Below are 17,472 nucleotides of genomic sequence, written 5' to 3' on the forward strand. Positions count from 1 at the left end.
AAACACTCCCAGGGCAGTTACAGCACGGGGTTAGATACAGAGTAAAGCTTCCTCTACACCGTCCCATCAAACACTCCCAGGGCAGTTACAGCACGGGGTTAGATACAGAGTAAAGCTCCCTCTACACTGTCCCATCAAACACTCCCAGGGCAGGTACAGCACGGGGTTAGATACAGAGTAAAGCTTCCTCTACACTGTCCCATCAAATACTCCCAGGGCAGGTACAGCACGGGTTAGATACAGAGTAAAGCTCCCTCTACACTGTCCCATCAAACACTCCCAGGGCAGCTACAGCACGGGGTTAGATACAGAGTAAAGCTTCCTCTACACTGTCCCATCAAACACTCCCAGGGTAGGTACAGCACGGGTTAGGTACAGAGTAAAGCTCCCTCTACACTGTCCCATCAAACACTCCCAGGGCAGGTACAGCACGGGGTTAGATACAGAGTAAAGCTCCCTCTACACTGTCCCATCAAACACTCCCAGGGCAGGTACAGCACGGATTAGATAGAGAGTAAAGCTCCCTCTACACTGTCCCATCAAACACTCTCATGGCAGGTGCAGCACGGGGTTAGATACAGAGTAAAGCTCCCTCTACACTGTCCCATCAAACACTCTCATGGCAGGTGCAGCACGGGGTTAGATACAGAGTAAAGCTCCCTCTACACTGTCCCATCAAACACTCTCATGGCAGGTGCAGCACGGGGTTAGATACAGAATAAAGCTCCCTCTACACTGTCCCATCAAACACTCCCAGGGCAGGTGCAGCACGGGGTTAGATACAGAGTAAAGGTCACTTCGTATCTCCGGAGGGGTGGGAGTGCGGCTTGTGTTGACCCTCCCTCCTAGAAGGGAGCTGGCAGATATGACCCTTTTCGAAACCATCCTTGACAGGGCACTTGGAGGGACCCCGCTCTTTAACAATGGCTTCTGGTGAGACGCCCTCTGAGAGAGGTTCTCCCCTTGCTGACAGGGGGCTTGTGGTCAAATGTCCTCTTCACATCGAATTACATTGAGGCTTTAAGCGTGGATATAGACCATTTGGCTCAACAGGTCCGTGCCAGTGTTTGTGCTCCACACGAGCCTCCTCCATCTCAGCCTCTTCCATGTGTTTATTGAGCTTCCCCTCAACTGGCCGAGGGCTAAATTCAGTGAGTTTAAAGGGTATCTGGTCCAGGTGGATTGGAATCAAAGATTGGGACAGTGGCAGCATGGATATGAAATTGGCTCAGGTGGAGGTTAAAGATCCTGTGGCAATATTTCGAAGAAAAGCAGGGGAGTTCTCCTCGGTGCCCTGACCAATATTTATCCCTCAACCAACATCACTAAAACAGATTGGGGGCAATATTTGGTTAGGTCACGTTTGGGGGCAATAACTGAGGAGAGGCGGGGCTTACTGCTTCCTCATCTTTTCTTCTTCGGCAGTCCCTCGGAGTCGAGGAAGACTTGCTTCCACATGAAAAGTGAGTTCTCAGGTGACTGAAGAGTCCAATGCGGGACCTACAGTCTCTGTCACAGGTGGGACAGACGGTGGTTGGAGGGACGGGTGGGTGGGAGGGGCCTGGGTTGCCGTGCACTCCTTCCGCTGTTTTGCGCTTGGCTTCCCGCGTGCCCCCGACGAAGGGACCCGAGGTGTTCACCCGCCTTCCCGGGTGAAAACAGTTTAGTGTCCTGTTAGCGCCCCCCCCCCCCCCCCCCGGAGGCGCAGACCAGGGGAATTTCGGCCCCAGTAGTTGGTCATTACCACATTGCTGTGTGTGGGAGCTTGCTGTGCGCATATTGGCTGCTCTGTTTGCGACATTGCAACAGTGACTACACTTCGAAAAGTACTTCATTGGTTTGTAAAGCGCTTTGGGATGTCCTGAGGTTGTGAAAGGCGCTATATAAATGCAAGTCTTTCTTCTTTGTTCTTCTAAGGGACAGAAAGCCGAGAGCTGGGGGTGAACGGTTGTTTATCAGACTGGAGGGAGGTGCAGAGTGGTGTTTTCCCAGGGATCGGTAACGGGACCATAGCTCTTTTTGATATATATATTAATTACTTGATTGGGTATACAGGGCATAATTTCAAAGTTTGCAGATGACGTGGAACTTGGAAATGTAGTAAACAGCGAGGAAGGCAGTGACAGACTTCAGGAGGACACGGACAGACTGATGAAATGGGCAGACACATGGCAGGTGAAATTTAACGCAGACAAAGTGTAAAGTGATTCATTTTGGTCGGAAGAATGAGGAACATAATAAGAACATAAGAAATAGGAGCAGGAGTAGACCATACAGCCCCTCGAGCCTGCTCCGCCATTCAATACGATCATGGCTGATCTGATCATGGACTCAGGTCCACTTCCCTGCCCGCCCCCCCATAACCCCTTATCCCTTTATCGGTTAAGAAACTGTCTATCTCTGTCTTAAATTTATTCAATGTCCCAGCTTCCACAGCTCTCTGAGGCAGCGAATTCCACAGATTTACAACCCTCTGAGAGAAGAAATTTCTCATCTTTGTTTTAAATGGGCGGCCCCTTATTCTAAGATCATGCCCTCTAGTTCTAATCTCCCCCATCAGTGGAAACATCCTCTCTGCATCCACCTTGTCAAGCCCCCTCATAATCTTATACGTTTCGATAACATTACCTCTTATTCTTCTGAACTCCAATGAGTAGAGGCCCAAACTACTCAACCTTTCCTCATAATCAACCCCCTTATCTCCAGAATCAACCGAGTGAACCTTCTCTGAACTGCCTCCAAAGCAAGTATATCCTTTTGTAAATATGGAAACCAAAACTGTACACAGGAGAGGCAATATGAACTAAATGGTACAATTTTACAGGGAGTGTAGGAAGAGAGAGGCCTGAGTGAGGACCTGTAGTGTGACCCTGATGAAACAGATTCTGTGATAGAAACATATAGACACATAGAAACATATAGAAACATAGAAAATAGGTGCAGGAGTAGGCCATTTGGCCCTTCTAGCCTGCACTGCCATTCAATGAGTTCATGGCTGACCATGCAACTTCAGTACCCCATTCCTGCTTTCTCGCCATACCCCTTGATCCCCCTAGTAGTAAAGGACTTCATCTAACTCCTTTTTGAATATATTTAGTGAATTGGCCTCAACAACTTTCTGTGGTAGAGAATTCCACAGGTTCACCACTCTCTGGGCGAAGAAGTTTCTCCTCATCTCCGTCCTAAATGGCTTACCCCTTATCCTCAGACTGTGACCCCTGGTTCTGGACTTCCCCAACATTGGGAACATTCTTCCTGCATCTAACCTGTCTAACCCCGTCAGAATTTTAAACGTTTCTATGAGGTCCCCTCTCATTCTTCTGAACTCCAGTGAATACAAGCCCAGTTGATCCAGTCTTTCTTGATAGGTCAGTCCCGCCATCCCGGGAATCAGTCTGGTGAACCTTCGCTGCACTCCCTCAATAGTAAGAATGTCCTTCCTCAGGTTAGGAGACCTCCTTGACCAGGGTCTTGTGGTGAGACCCACCCTACTTGTGGCGAGTCTTTCCTCTTTCATGGGGAGCTCACGGTCAGACACCTTTCAGATAGGGGTTCAGGCTGGACTGCCCCTCTTTCTCATGGTGACAATCCCCTCTATGACAATGGGTTTATGGCAAGATTCTTACAATGTACTTGTGGCAATAATGGGGCAGAAACCCCGGCCTCCCCATGTCCACAGTGTGTACAGAGTGTGTACGAAGCGTGTACGGAGTGTGTACGGACCCGGGAAGGCATCGGAAAAGCCAGTTTTCAGCCCGCAATGCGCATGCGCTGAAAACCAGCTTTTCCGATCTGTCAGGCTCCAGTTCGACAGATCCTCCATATCTCAGGAGCGAGGACATTTGCAAGGGCAAGATTGCAAGATTTACCCATAGCTTGCCCAGCAAATGTCCTCAAAACTCTTGCGTCTGATAAACGCAGGCGCGTTGCCTACTGTTACAGGCGTAAGAGTCTTAAAACATACAAAAACATTTTAACATAAAATTATAAAAACTCATGTTATTGTTAGCAACGCACGTCCCACTACAGTAAGTTTATTTTATACCATAATTTTAAAAACTTTTTTAAAAATTGGATAATATAATATATTTTTTAAATACATAAATAACTTTAATTTAAATTAATAAAAATATGTGGTGTATTTTTTCTATTAGTGTTTTGTGTGTTTGGGGAGGTTTCTCAATCTTAATAATGGGAACTCCAACTTACGGAGTTCCCATTATTATGAATGAGAACATACTTCACCTGATTGGCTGCCCAGAGCCATGTGACTGCAGCTCCAGCCCTGCGCACGTCCTGATGTGCACGCGCTGCGACGCGCAGTCAGTGGAGGCCTCAGGACCGGGAACTCACGTGGGTGCAGCAGAAACAGATAAGTACGCATCTTTTTAAAGTTTTTCACCCGATCGCCCGCGGGCCACTGGGATTTCTGGGCCAACAGCCACGTAATGACAAGTTGATGGCTAGACCCCAACTGGCAAAAGGATCATGGTGAGACCCCCGTCAGTGACCATGGATTCACGTCGAGACTTCCATCTTTGAAAATATGGAAGAACACAGGAACAGGAGGAGGCCATTCAGCGCCTCACGCCTGGTCCACCATTCAATTAGATCATGGCTGGTCTGTGTCTCAACTCCATCTCCCCGCCTTGGTTCCTGTAATATAACTCATAGGTTTGTAGGGGGTGGCTCCTGCCTCTCTTCCGCGGGTACATCCGAGCCAGGGTGGCCCTGGAGATGGAGCACGCGGTATCCACCGGTACGCTCGCGGCCTTCTGTGAGAGGTGGGCGCCAGAGGGACTTGAGTGCATCATCACCCCCGGCAACCAAATTTTAATTTGATCCAAGTTTACTGTTAAAAGGTTGATTTGTTTAATTTATTGGTTTTAGTGCCCCCTCCCTTTAATCAGGGGCACCTGATTATTGTTTGCAACAAAATAGTTGTAGAGCTGTTGCATTGTGAGTGGCTCAGCCAGTCATGTGATGTTCACAAGACTCAATAAAACCCCAGTCAGTTGGGTCTAGGTCATCCACGATGAGATGTGCAGTTGTGAGCCTGGTGGATGAACTGGTAATGTGTAGTGTGATTGTTAAACCTTTGCTAATAAACCAACTCGTTATTAATAGCAATGTGTTGCTATGAATTGTTAAGCAAAGCACCCATGCAGCAAATACATTACAGTTCCACACCCCTTAATAGCCTTACCTAACAAAAAACATCTAGCAATCTCACTTTCAATTGACCCCAGTCTCAATAGCTTTTTGGAGGGAGAGTGTTTCTGATTTCCACTATACTTTGTGTGAAGAAGTGCTTCCTGATTGAATTCTTAGCTGGTTAGGTTATCCCCTGGGAGGACAGACGCACCAACATTTGCGTCCCCGACCAGGCCAACATCCCCAGCATTGAAGCACTGACCACACTCGATCAGCTCCGCTGAGCAGACCACATCGTCCGCATGCCAGACACGAGACTCCCAAAGCAAGCGCTCTACTCGGAACTCCTTCGTGGTAAACGAGCCAAAGGTGAGCAGAGGAAACGTGACAAGGACACCCTCAAAGCCTCCCTGATAATGTGCAACATCCCCACCGACACCTGGGAGTCCCTGGCCAAAGGCCGCCCTAAGTGGAGGAAGCGCATCCGGGAGGGCGCTGAGCACCTCAAGTCTCGTCGCCGAGAGCATGCAGAAATCAAGCGCAGGCAGCGGAAGGAGTGTGCGGCAAACCAGTCCCACCCTCCCTTACCCTCAATGACTATCTGTACCACCTGTGACAGGAAGTGTGGTTCCCGTATTGGACTGTTCAGCCATTTGCGAACTCATTTTTAGAGTGGAAGCAAGTCTTCCTCGATTCCGAGGGACTGCCTGTGATGATGATGATGATTCCCACTTGATCTGGACCTGCCAGAGGACAAGGGTCCCTCTCTATCCACCCTGTCTGAAGTCGGTAGATGGGCTGCGATGAGATCCATCTTGGGAACGCCCGCCCAACACAGACTTTCCTGATTCGTTTCAATTGCAGCGTTTTGAGATTCCTGGAATATCTCTGTAACTGGAGGCCAGCTCATTTTCTTTCATTTGTTTAATCTGTGAATCGCGGAGGATCACATTCCATACCCCACGGTTGGAAACATTCCTCGCCATTCACCACCGCTGGTCCGCTGGGATTGCTCCCAGGAGCTCCAGTGTCTGACACTCCAACGTGCGAGACTTGGCTGAACCTTGTCTCACCCGTACACAGCACGGATCTGTTGCAAGACTTAACAGGCCCTCTTCATAATAGGATGTACAAGAATGAAATTCATTAAAACATACGCTGGGAAAAATAGAAAGTCCATTATGAAAAGACGAATTTGATATTAATGTTGTGACTTGTTGGTATTTTTGAAATGTTCGGCATGGGTTTTTTTTTTCAATTGATGTGTGACATGATACTGAGCAATGATATTTTATTCCTGTACACTCCTGAATGCTCCTGGGTCAGATACAGTATGGGTCAGATACAATACAGGGCTCCCTCTACATTACCCCGACAGTGTATCTCCTCCTACCCAGTGTCAGCATTGAGTGCTCCTGGGTCAGGTACAGTACATATGAACATAGGAGCAGGAGTTGGCCATTTAGCCCCTCGAGCCTGCTCTGCCATTCAATAAGATCATGGCTGATCTGATCATGGACTCAGATACACTTCCCTGCCCGCTCCCCATAACCCTTTACTCCCTTATCGCTCAAAAATCTGTCTATCTCCACCTTAAATATATTCAATGACCCAGCCTCCACCACTCTCTGGGGCAGGGAATTCCACAGATTTACTGAGAGAAGACATTTCTCCTCATCTCAGTTTTAAATGGGCAGCCCCTTATTCTAAGACTATGTCCCCAAGTTTTAGTTTCCTCTATGAGTGGAAACATCCTCTCTGCATCCACCTTGTCGAGCCCCCTCATCGTCTTCTAAGTTTCAATAAGATCACCTCTCATTCTTCTGAACTCCAATGAGTATAGGCCCAACCTACTCAACCTATCCTCATAAGTCAACCACCTTATCTCCGGAATCAACCTAGTGAACCTTCTCTGAACAGATTCCAATGCAAGTATATCCTTTCTTAAATACAGAGACCAATGGGTCAGATACAACACAGGGCTCCCTCTACATTACCCCAACAGTGTATCTCCACCTACCCAGTGCCAGCATTGAGTGCTCCTGGGTCAGGTACAGTCTGGGCCACACATCTCCCTCTACATTACCCTGAAAGGGAATTACAGAAAGTTACAGCACAGAAGGAGGCCATTCGGCTCGTCGAGCCAGTGCTGACCGTTTGACAGATCAGTTGTGCTCAGTTCCACACCCCCGCTTTTTGCCTGTAGCCCTGCAAATTCCTCATCCTCAAGAACCTGTTCAACTCCCTTTACAATTATTTATGGAACCAGCTTCCAGCACCTTTTCAGGCATGGCGTTCCAGATCCCACCAACTCTCCGAGAGAAAACATTTCTCCTCATCCCCTCTCCAGAACGTTTGCCAATGGGTTTTGAATCTGCGACCTCTGGTTATTGACCCACTCGCCACAGGGAATAGCTTTTCCCTATTTACTCTCTCAAAACCTCTCTTCATCTTGAAAACCTCCATTAGGTCACCTCTTAACCTCTTCTTATACCCAGTGTCAGCATTGAGTGCTCCTGGGCCAGGTACGACAAGGGTCAGATACTTTCCTTGTTGGATTCAGAGAAAGATAGAGATAGAGAGATGGAGTTACAGAGAGATAGAACTAAGCGATCCCACAACCAATGGATCAGATGAAAGCTCTGTAGTCCTGCCACATCCAGTCGTGAATGGTGGTGGACCATTGAACAACTAACGGGAGGAGGAGGCTCCATGAATATCCCCATCCTCAATGATGGCGGAGCCCAGCACGCGAATGCACAAGACAAGACTGAAGTGTTTACAACCATCTTCAGCCAGAAGTGCCGAGAGGATAATCCATATCGGCCCCCTCCTGAGGTCCCCACCATCACAGAAACCAGTCTTCAGCCAATTCGATTCACTCCACGTGATATCAAGAAACGGCTGAGCACACTGGATACAGCAAAGGCTATGGACCCCGACAACATCCCGGCTGGTGTGCTGAAGACTTGTGCTCCAGAACTAGCCGCGCCTCTAGCCAAGCTGTTCCAGTACAGCTACAACACTGGCATCTATCCGACAATGTGGAAAACTGCCCAGATATGTCCTGTCCACAAAAAGCAGGACAAATCCAATCCGGCCAATTACCGCCCCATCAGTCTACTCTCAATCATCAGCAAAGTGATGGAAGGTGTCATCGACAGTGCTATCAAGCAGCACTTACTCACCAATAACCTGCTCACCGATGCCCAGTTTGGGTTCCGACAGGACCACTCGGCTCCAGACCTCATTACAGCCTTGGTCCAAACATGGACAAAAGAGCTGAATTCCAGAGGTGAGAGGAGAGTGACTGCCATTGACATCAAGGCAACATTTGACCGAGTGTGGCATCAAGGAGCCCTAGTTGTTATGTATCTGGACTTGTATATATTCTGTACAGCCACCAGAGGACTCATTCCCTGGAGTCCCAAGGGATCTCATAATCCCTTGGGAGCACAGGTATTTAAGAGTACTTCACAGGTTGGCGAGGCACTCTGGAGACCTGCAATTAAAGACTAAGGGCACACATTACTTTGAGCTCACAGTGTTCAGCCTGACTTTCTCCATACACTACAACTGGCGATGAGATACAGATAGTGAACCCAAAGATGCAGAGAACAGTGGGCATCCTGGAGAAATTCTCGGAGGGAGATTATTGGGAAACTTTTGTGGAGCGACTCGACCAATACTTTGTGGCCAATGAGCTAGATGGAGAAGAGAGCGCTGCCAAACGTGGAGCGATCCTCCTCATCGTCTGTGGGGCACCCACGTATGGCCTCATGAAGAATCTGCTCTCTCCAGCGAAACCCACGGAGAAATCGTATGACGATTTGTGTACACTGGTCCGAGAGTATTTGAACCCGAAGGAAAGTGTTCTGATGGTGAGGTACCGGTTCGACACCTACAAAAGGTCTGAAGAACAGGGAGGGCGAGTTATGTCGCCGAGCTAAGACGCTTTGAAGGACATTGTGAATTTGAAGGACATTTGGAGCACATTCTCAGAGATATTTTCGTACTGGAAATTGGCCTCGGAACCATACTTTGCAAACTTTTGACTGCAGAGACCCCAACCTTGAGTAAGGCCATAGCGATAGCCCAGGCGTTCATTGCCACCAGTGACAATACCAAGCAAATCTCTCAGCACACAAGTGCTGCTACAAGTACTGTGAACAAAGTGATGTTGTTTTCGAATCGTAATGTACAGGGCAGGTCACATATACCTGCAGTTACACGTCCGCAGATGTCTCAGAGTCCACCTCAAGGGTGATGAATGCAAGGCCATTAACACCTTGTTGGCGCTGCGGGGGTGATCATCGTTTCCATTCATGCCGATTTAAAGGATATGTTTGCAAGGGCTGTGGAACAATGGGACATCTCCAACGAGTGTGCAGGTGAGCTGCTAGGCCTGCTAAATCTGCAAACCACCACGTTGCAGAGGAGGACAGATTCATGGAGGATCACGATGAAACAGAACCTCTGAGGAGGCAGAGGTACATGGGGTGCACACATTCACCACGAATTGTCCCCCGATAATGCTGACGGTTGAACTAAATGGACACCTGGTGTCAATGGAGCTGGACATGGGCTCGAACTAGTCCATCATGGGCAAAAAGACTTTGGAAAGGTTGTGGTGCAACAAGGCCTCAAGGCCAGTCTTAACTCCAATTTGCACGAGACTAAGAGCTTATATGAAAGAACTGATTCCTGTAATTGGCAGTGCTACCATAAAGGTCTCCTACAATGGAGCGGTGCACAAGGTACCACTCTGGGTGGTACCGGGCGATGGTCCCACGCTGCTCGGCACGAGCTGGCTGGGAAAGATACGCTGGAACTGGGACGACATCCGAGCACTATCGCCCGCTGACGACACTTCGTGTGCACAGGTCTTAAACAAATTTCCTTCGCTGTTCGAACCAGGCATCGGGAAATTCCAAGGAGCAAAAGTGCAGATCCACCTAATTCCGGGGGCGCGACCCATCCATCACAAGGCGAGACCAGTACCATACATGATTAGAGAAAGGGTAGAAATCGAGCTCAACCGGCTACAAAGAGAGGACATCATCTCACCGATCGAGTTCAGCGAGTGGGCCAGTCCTATTGTCCCAGTCCTCAAGGGACATGGCACCGTCAGAATCTGTGGCGATTACAAAGTAACTATCTATTGTTTCTCCCTGCAGAACCAATACCCACTACAAAAGCCGACGACCTCTTTGCAACACTGGCGGGAGGAAACATGTTCACGAAGCTGGATCTGACCTCAGCTTACATAACGCAGGAACTGGAGGAATCATCGAAGGCCCTCACCTGCATCAAAACACACAAAGGCCTTTTTATTTATAACTGATGCCCGTTTGGAATCCGATCAGTGGCGGCGATATTCCAGAGAAACATGGAAATTTACTGAAGTCGGTCCTGCACACCGTGGTCTTCCAGGACAACATCTTGGTCACAGGTCGGAACACAGTCGAGCATCTGCAGAACCTGGAGGAGGTTCTTAGTCGGCTCAACTGCGTGGGGCTCAGGTTAAAACACTCGCAGTGCGTTTTCCTGGCGCCTGAAGTGAAGTTCTTGGGAAGGAGGATTGCGGCGGATGGCATCAGGCCCACCAACGCAAAGACGGAGGCAATCGAGAACGCACCAAGGCCACAGAACGTGATGGAGCAGCGGTCGTTTCTGGGACTCTTGAACTACTTTGGTAACTTCTTACCTGTTCTCAGCACACTGCTAGAACCACTGCATGTCTTACTAGGAAAAGGGGGTGAATGGGTTTGGGGAAAAAGCCAAGAAAATGCCTTTGTAAAAGCAAGAAAATTATTATGCTCAAACAAATTGCTTGTGTTGTATGATCCATATAAGCGTTTGTTACCAGCATGTGATGCGTCGTCATATGGCGTTGGGTGTGTATTGCAACAAGCTAATGATTTCGGGAAACTGCAACCGGTTGCTTACAGATCCAGGAGTCTGTCTAAGACTGAGAGAACCTACAGCATGATTGAGAAAGATGCATTAGCGTGTGTGTATAGGGTAAAGAAAATGCATCAATACCTGTTTGGGCTAAAATTTGAATTGGAAACTGACCAGAAGCCACTTATATCCCTGTTTCCGAGAGCAAAGGGATAAATACCAACACATCGGCCCGCATCCAGAGATGGGCGCTCACATTGTTCGCATACAACTACGCCATCCGCCACAGGCCAGGCACAGAAAACTGCGCCGATGCTCTCAGTAGGCTGCCATTGCCCACCACGGGGGTGGAAATGGCGCAGCCTGCAGATCTAGCTTTGGTTATGGAAGCATTTGAGAGTGAGCAATCACCCGTCACTGCCCAGCAGATCAAAACCTGGACAAGCCAGGACCCCTTATTATCTCTAGTCAAAGCTGTGTGCTTCACGGGAGCTGGTCCAGTGTCCCAATGGAAATGCAGGAAGAGATAAAGCCGTTCCAATGGCGCAAAGGTGAAATGTCTATACAGGCAGGCTGCCTTCTGTGGGGCAATCGAGTCGTGGTCCCCAAGAAAGGCAGCGACACCTTCATCAATAACCTCCACAGTACCCACCTAGGCATCGTAATGATGAAAGCGATAGTCAGATCCTTTGAGTAGTGGCCCGGCATCGATGCGGACTTAGAGTCCTGCGTTCACAGATGTAATACATGCTCGCAGATAAGCAATGTACCCAGGGAGGCGCCGCTAAGTTTATGGTCTTGGCCCTCCAAACTGTGGTCTATGGTACACGTCGACAATGCAGGCCCGTTCTTGGGTAAAATGTTCCTTGTGGTTGTAGACACATACTTCAAGTGGATTGAATGTGAGATAATATCGGCTAGCACGTCCGCTGCCACTACTGAAAGCCTGCGGGCCATGTTTGTCACACACGGCTTACCCGATGTCTTGGTGAGTGACAACGGGTCATGTTTTACCAGTGCTGAGTTCAAAGAATTCATGACCCGTAACGGGATCAAACATGTTACATCTGCCCCGTTTAAACCAGCGTCCAATGGTCAGGCAGAGAGAGCAGTGCAAACCATCAAGCAAGGCTTGAAGAGGGTAACTGAAGGCTCACTGCAGACTCGTCTATCCCGAGTCCTGCTTAGCTACCGCACGAGACCACACTCACTCACTGGGATCCCACCTGCTGAACTGCTCATGAAAAGAGCACTTAAGACAAGGCTCTCGTTAGTTCACCCTGGTCTACATGAACAGATAGAGAGCAGGTGGCTTCAACAAAGTGCATACCATGATAGCGCAAATGTGTCACGCGAGATTGAAGTCAATGATCCTGTATTTGTATTAAATTATGGGCAAGGTCCCAAGTGGCTTCCCGGCACTGTCGTGGCCAAAGAGGGGAGCAGGGTGTTTCGGGTCAAACTTTCAAATGGACTCATTCACCGGAAACACTTGGACCAAATCAAACTCAGATTCATGGACTACCCTGAGCAACCCACCTTGGACCCTACCTTTTTTGATCCCCCAACATACACATCAGTGACAACCGGCACCACGGTTGACCATGAAGCAGAACCCATCATCCACAGCAGCCCTGCAGGGCCCAACACACCAGGCAGCCCACCAAGGCCAGCTGCACAACAGCCCAGCGAGGGCCCAACAAATGATTCAACAACACCAGCTTTCACACCGAGACGATCAACCAGGGCAAGAAGGGCCCCAGATCGACTCACATTGTAAATAGTTACACTACTGACTTTAGGGGGGAATGTTATGTATCTGGACTTGTATATACTCTGTACAGCCACCAGAGGGCTCATTCCCGTAGTCCCAAGGCTGGAGAGGCACTCTGGAGACCGGCAATAAAAGACTAAGGTCACACTTTGCTTTGAGCTCACAGTGTTCAGTCTGACTCTTTCTCCATACAAAACACTAGTAAAACTGAAGTCAATGGGAATCAGGGGGCAAACTCCCCACTGGCTGGAGTTATACCTAGCACAAAGGGAGATGGTTGTGGTGGTTGGAGGTCAATCATCTCAGCCCCTGGACATCGCTGCAGGAGTTCCTCAGGGCAGTGTCCTCGGCCCAACCATCTTTAGTTGCTTCATCAATGACCTTCCCTCCATCATAAGGTCAGAAGTGGGGATGTTCGCTGATGACTGCAGTGTTCAGTTCCATTCGCAACTCCTCAGATAATGGAGCAGTCCATGCCCACATACAGCAAGACCTGCAACATTCAGGCTTGGGCTGATAAGTAGCAAGTAACATTCACACCACACAAGTGCCAGGCAATGACCATCTCTAACAACCGACAGTCGAACCACCTCCCCTTAACATTCAACAGCATTACCATCGCCGAATCCCCCACCATCAACATCCTGGGGGTCACCATTGACCAGAAACTTAACTGGACCAGCCACATAAATACTGTGGCAACAAGAGCAGGTCAGAGGCTGGGTATTCTGCGGTGAGTGTCTCACTTCCTGACTCCCCAAAGCCTTTCCACCATCTACAAGGTACAAGTCAGGAGTGTGATGGAACACTCTCCACTTGCCTGGATGAGTGCAGCTCCAACAACACTCAAGTAGCTGAACACCATCCAGGACAAAGCAGGCCATTTGATTGGCACTCCATCCACCACCTTCAACATTCACTCCCTCCATCACCGGCGCACCGTGGCCGCAGTGTGTACCATCTACAAGATGCACTGCAGTAGCTCCCCAAGGCTTCTTCGACAGCATCTCCCAAACCCTCGACCTCTACCACCTAGAAGGACAAGGGCAGCAGGTGCATGGGAGCACCACCACCTCCACGTTCCCCTCCAAGTCACACACCATCCTGACTTGGAAATATATTGGCTGTTCCTTCATCGTCGCTGGGTCACAATCCTGGGACTCCCTCCCTAACAGCACTGTGGGAGCACCTTCACCACACGGACTGCAGCGGTTCAAGAAGGCGGCTCACCACCACCTTCTCAAGGGGCAATTAGGGATGGGCAATAAATGCTGACCTTGCTAGAGATGCCAACATTCTGAAAGTGAGAGAAAGAGAGATGGGGCAAGGAGAGACAGACAGAGAGAGCCACCTTTACTCCATTGCTCAGGCGTGTACTCAGAGAGTAGCTGTGGCTCAGTGGGTAATGGAGTCCTGATCAGATCAGCCATGATCTTATTGAATGGCGGTGCAGGCTCGGGGGGCCAGGTGGCCGACTCCTGCTCCTATTTCTTATCTTCTTATGTTCACTCTTGCGTCTGGGTTGAGAGTTCAATCCTACTCCAGAGACTTGAGTGCAAAATCTTGGCTGACACTCGCAATGCAGTGCGGAGGGAGTGCCGTACTGTCGGAGGTGCCGTCATTCCGGTGAGGCGTTAAAGCGAAGCGCTATCTGCTCGCTCAGGTGGACATAAAAGATCCCATGGCCACTATTTCGAAGAAGAGCAGGGGAGTTCTCCCCGGTGTCCTTTTATCCCTCAATCAACGTCACTAAAAAACAGATTAACTGGTCATTATCACATTGCTGTTTGCGGGAGCTTGCTGTGCGTAAATTGGCGTTTCCTACATTACAACAGTGACTGCACTGCAAAAAGTGCTTCGTGGGCTGTGAAGCGCTTTGAGGCATCCGGTGGTCGTGAAAGGCGTTATATAAACGCAAGTCTTTCTTTCTTCCCTCTCACTCGAGGTGATGGCCTGCTCTACTTCAGGAATTTTATCCAAAAATTAATTAAAATTAATTCTTTTCAATAATGCTGGCGGCTCCCACGTGGAGAGACAAAGGTATTTTCATCAGCTCTTTTGGGTCTTGAACTGCGGCTAACTCGCAGCCCGAGGGCTGGGCAAGACTTCGACTCGGGTTACAACTTCCACATGGTAACAGTAAATTGTCTTTAAATCTATCCTTTTCACTCAATAATGAGATCAATTTAAACATCAAAACGGGGGGAAATTGTTCTGTCAATTCAAAGATATCGGCTTTTATCTGTTGGCAGTGACAGGATTAATACATTGTAAACTGTGACAGCTCGAGAAACCAGAGGCAGCAAGAGAGACGGATTGAGCACAGAGGGTGTGGTAAAAGACGGCTTCTGCTAACATTCTCCTGCACATTTTGAAGTTTTAGGGCACAGCGTTCCGACACAGCTGCTTAGGTCCTTCGGAGTTTACAACACAGAAGCAAGCCATTCAGCCCAGCCATTCTATCCCACCTTTGTGCGATCCTAACCAAATCCCCCTGCCCCGCTCTCTCCCCATAGCCCTCTATCAATCCCACACTAATCCCACTGCCCCACTCTCTCCCCTTAGCCCTATCCCAATCCCAAATTAATCCCACTGCCCCACTCTCTCCCCATAGCCCTGTATCAATCCCAAACTAATCTCAAAGTCCCACTCAATCCCCATTGCCCTGTATCAATCCCAAACTAATCCCAATGCCCCGCTCTCTCCCCATAGCCCTGTATCAATCCCACACTAATCCCACTGCCCTACTCTCTCCCTTTAGCCCTATCCCAATCCCAAATTAATCTCACTGCCCCACTCTCTCCCCATAGCCCCTGTATCAATCCCAAGCTAATCTCAAAGTCCCACTCAATCCCCATTGCCCTGTATCAATCCCGAACGAATCCCACTGCCCCACTCTCTCCCTATTGCCCTGGATCAATCCCAAACTAATTTCACTGCAACACTCTCTCCCCATTGCCCTGTATCAATCCCAAACTAATGTCACTGCCCCACTCTCTCCCCATTGCTCTGTATCAATCCCAAACTAATTTCACAGTCCCACTTAATCCCCATTGCCCTGTATCAATCCCAAACTAATCCCACTGCCCCGCTCTCTCCCCATAGCCCTATATCAATCCGAAACTAATCCCACTGCCCCACTCTCTCCCCATAGCTCTGTATCAATCCTACACTAATCCCACTGCCCCGCGCTCGCCCCATAGCCTGGTATCAATCCCAAACTGATCCCATTACTCCGCTCTCTCCCCATAGCCCTGTATCAATCCAAAACTAATCTCACAGTCCCACTCTCTCCCCATAGCCCTGTCCCAATCCTGAACTAATTCCACTGCCCCGCTCTCCCTCATAGCCCTATATCAATCTCAAACTAATCCCACTGTCCCATTCTCTCCCCATGGCCCTGTATCAGTTCCAAACTAATCACACTACCCGACTCTCTCCCCATATCCCAGTATCAATCTCAAACTGATCCCATTACCCCGCTCTCTACCCATAGCCCTGTATCAATCCCAAACTAATCTTGTTGCCCCACACTCTCCTCATAGCCCTATATCAATCCCAAACTAATTTCATTGCCCCACTCTCTCCCCATAGCCCTGTATCAATCCTAACTAATCCCACTGCCCCGCTCTCTCCCCATAGCCCTGTATCAATCCCAAACTAATCCCACAGCCCCACTCTCTCCTCATAGCCCTGTATCAATCCCAAACTAATTCCACAGCCCCACTCTCTCCTCATAGCCCTGTATCAATCCCAAACTAATCCCACTGCCCCGCTCTCTCTCCTCATAGCTCTGTATCAATCTTAAACTAATCCCACTGCCCTGGGGCTCGCTTGCAGTGTAGGAGTTCCAAGTAGAGTGCTTGCTTTGGGTGTCTTGTGTCTATAGTGGGGCAGTGGGATTAGTTTGGGATTGATAAAGGGCTATGGGGAGAGAGTGGGGCAGTGGGATTAGTTTGGGATTGATACAGGGCTATGGGGAGAGCGCGGGGCTGTGGAATTAGTTTGGGGATTGATACAGGGCTATGGGGAGAGAGCGGGGCAGTGGGATTAGTTTTATATAAATACAGGGCTATGGGGAGAGAGCGGGGCAGTGGAATTAGTTTGGGACTGATACAGGGCTATGGGGAGAGAGCGGGACAGTGGGATTAGTTTGAGGTTGATACAGGGCTATGGGGAGAGAGCGGGGCTGTGGAATTAGTTTTGGGATTGATACAGGGCTATGGGGTGAGAGTGGGGCAGTGGGATTAGTTTGGGATTGATACAGGACTATGTGGAGAGAGCGGGACAGTGGGATTAGTTTGGAATTGATACAGGGGTATGGGGAGAGAGCGGGGCAGTGGGATTAGTTTGGGATTGATGCAGAGCTATGGGGGGAGAGTGGGGCAGTGGGATTAGTTTGGGATTGATACAGGGCTATGGGGAGAGCTAGGGGCAGTGGGATTAGTTTGGGATTGATACAGAGATATGGGGAAAGAGCGGGGCAGTGGGATTAGTTTGGGATTGATACAAGTCCATCTCTCCCCATAGCCCCGTATCAATTCAAAACTAATCCCACTGTGTCAGTATGAGAGTTTGTGTGTGGATGAGTGTGTATGTGGGTGAGAACGTGTGAGTGTGTGAGTATGAGTGTGTGTGTC

This window comes from Pristiophorus japonicus, chromosome 2, assembly GCF_044704955.1.
Source record: "Pristiophorus japonicus isolate sPriJap1 chromosome 2, sPriJap1.hap1, whole genome shotgun sequence".
Classification (NCBI taxonomy): Eukaryota; Metazoa; Chordata; class Chondrichthyes; family Pristiophoridae; genus Pristiophorus; species Pristiophorus japonicus.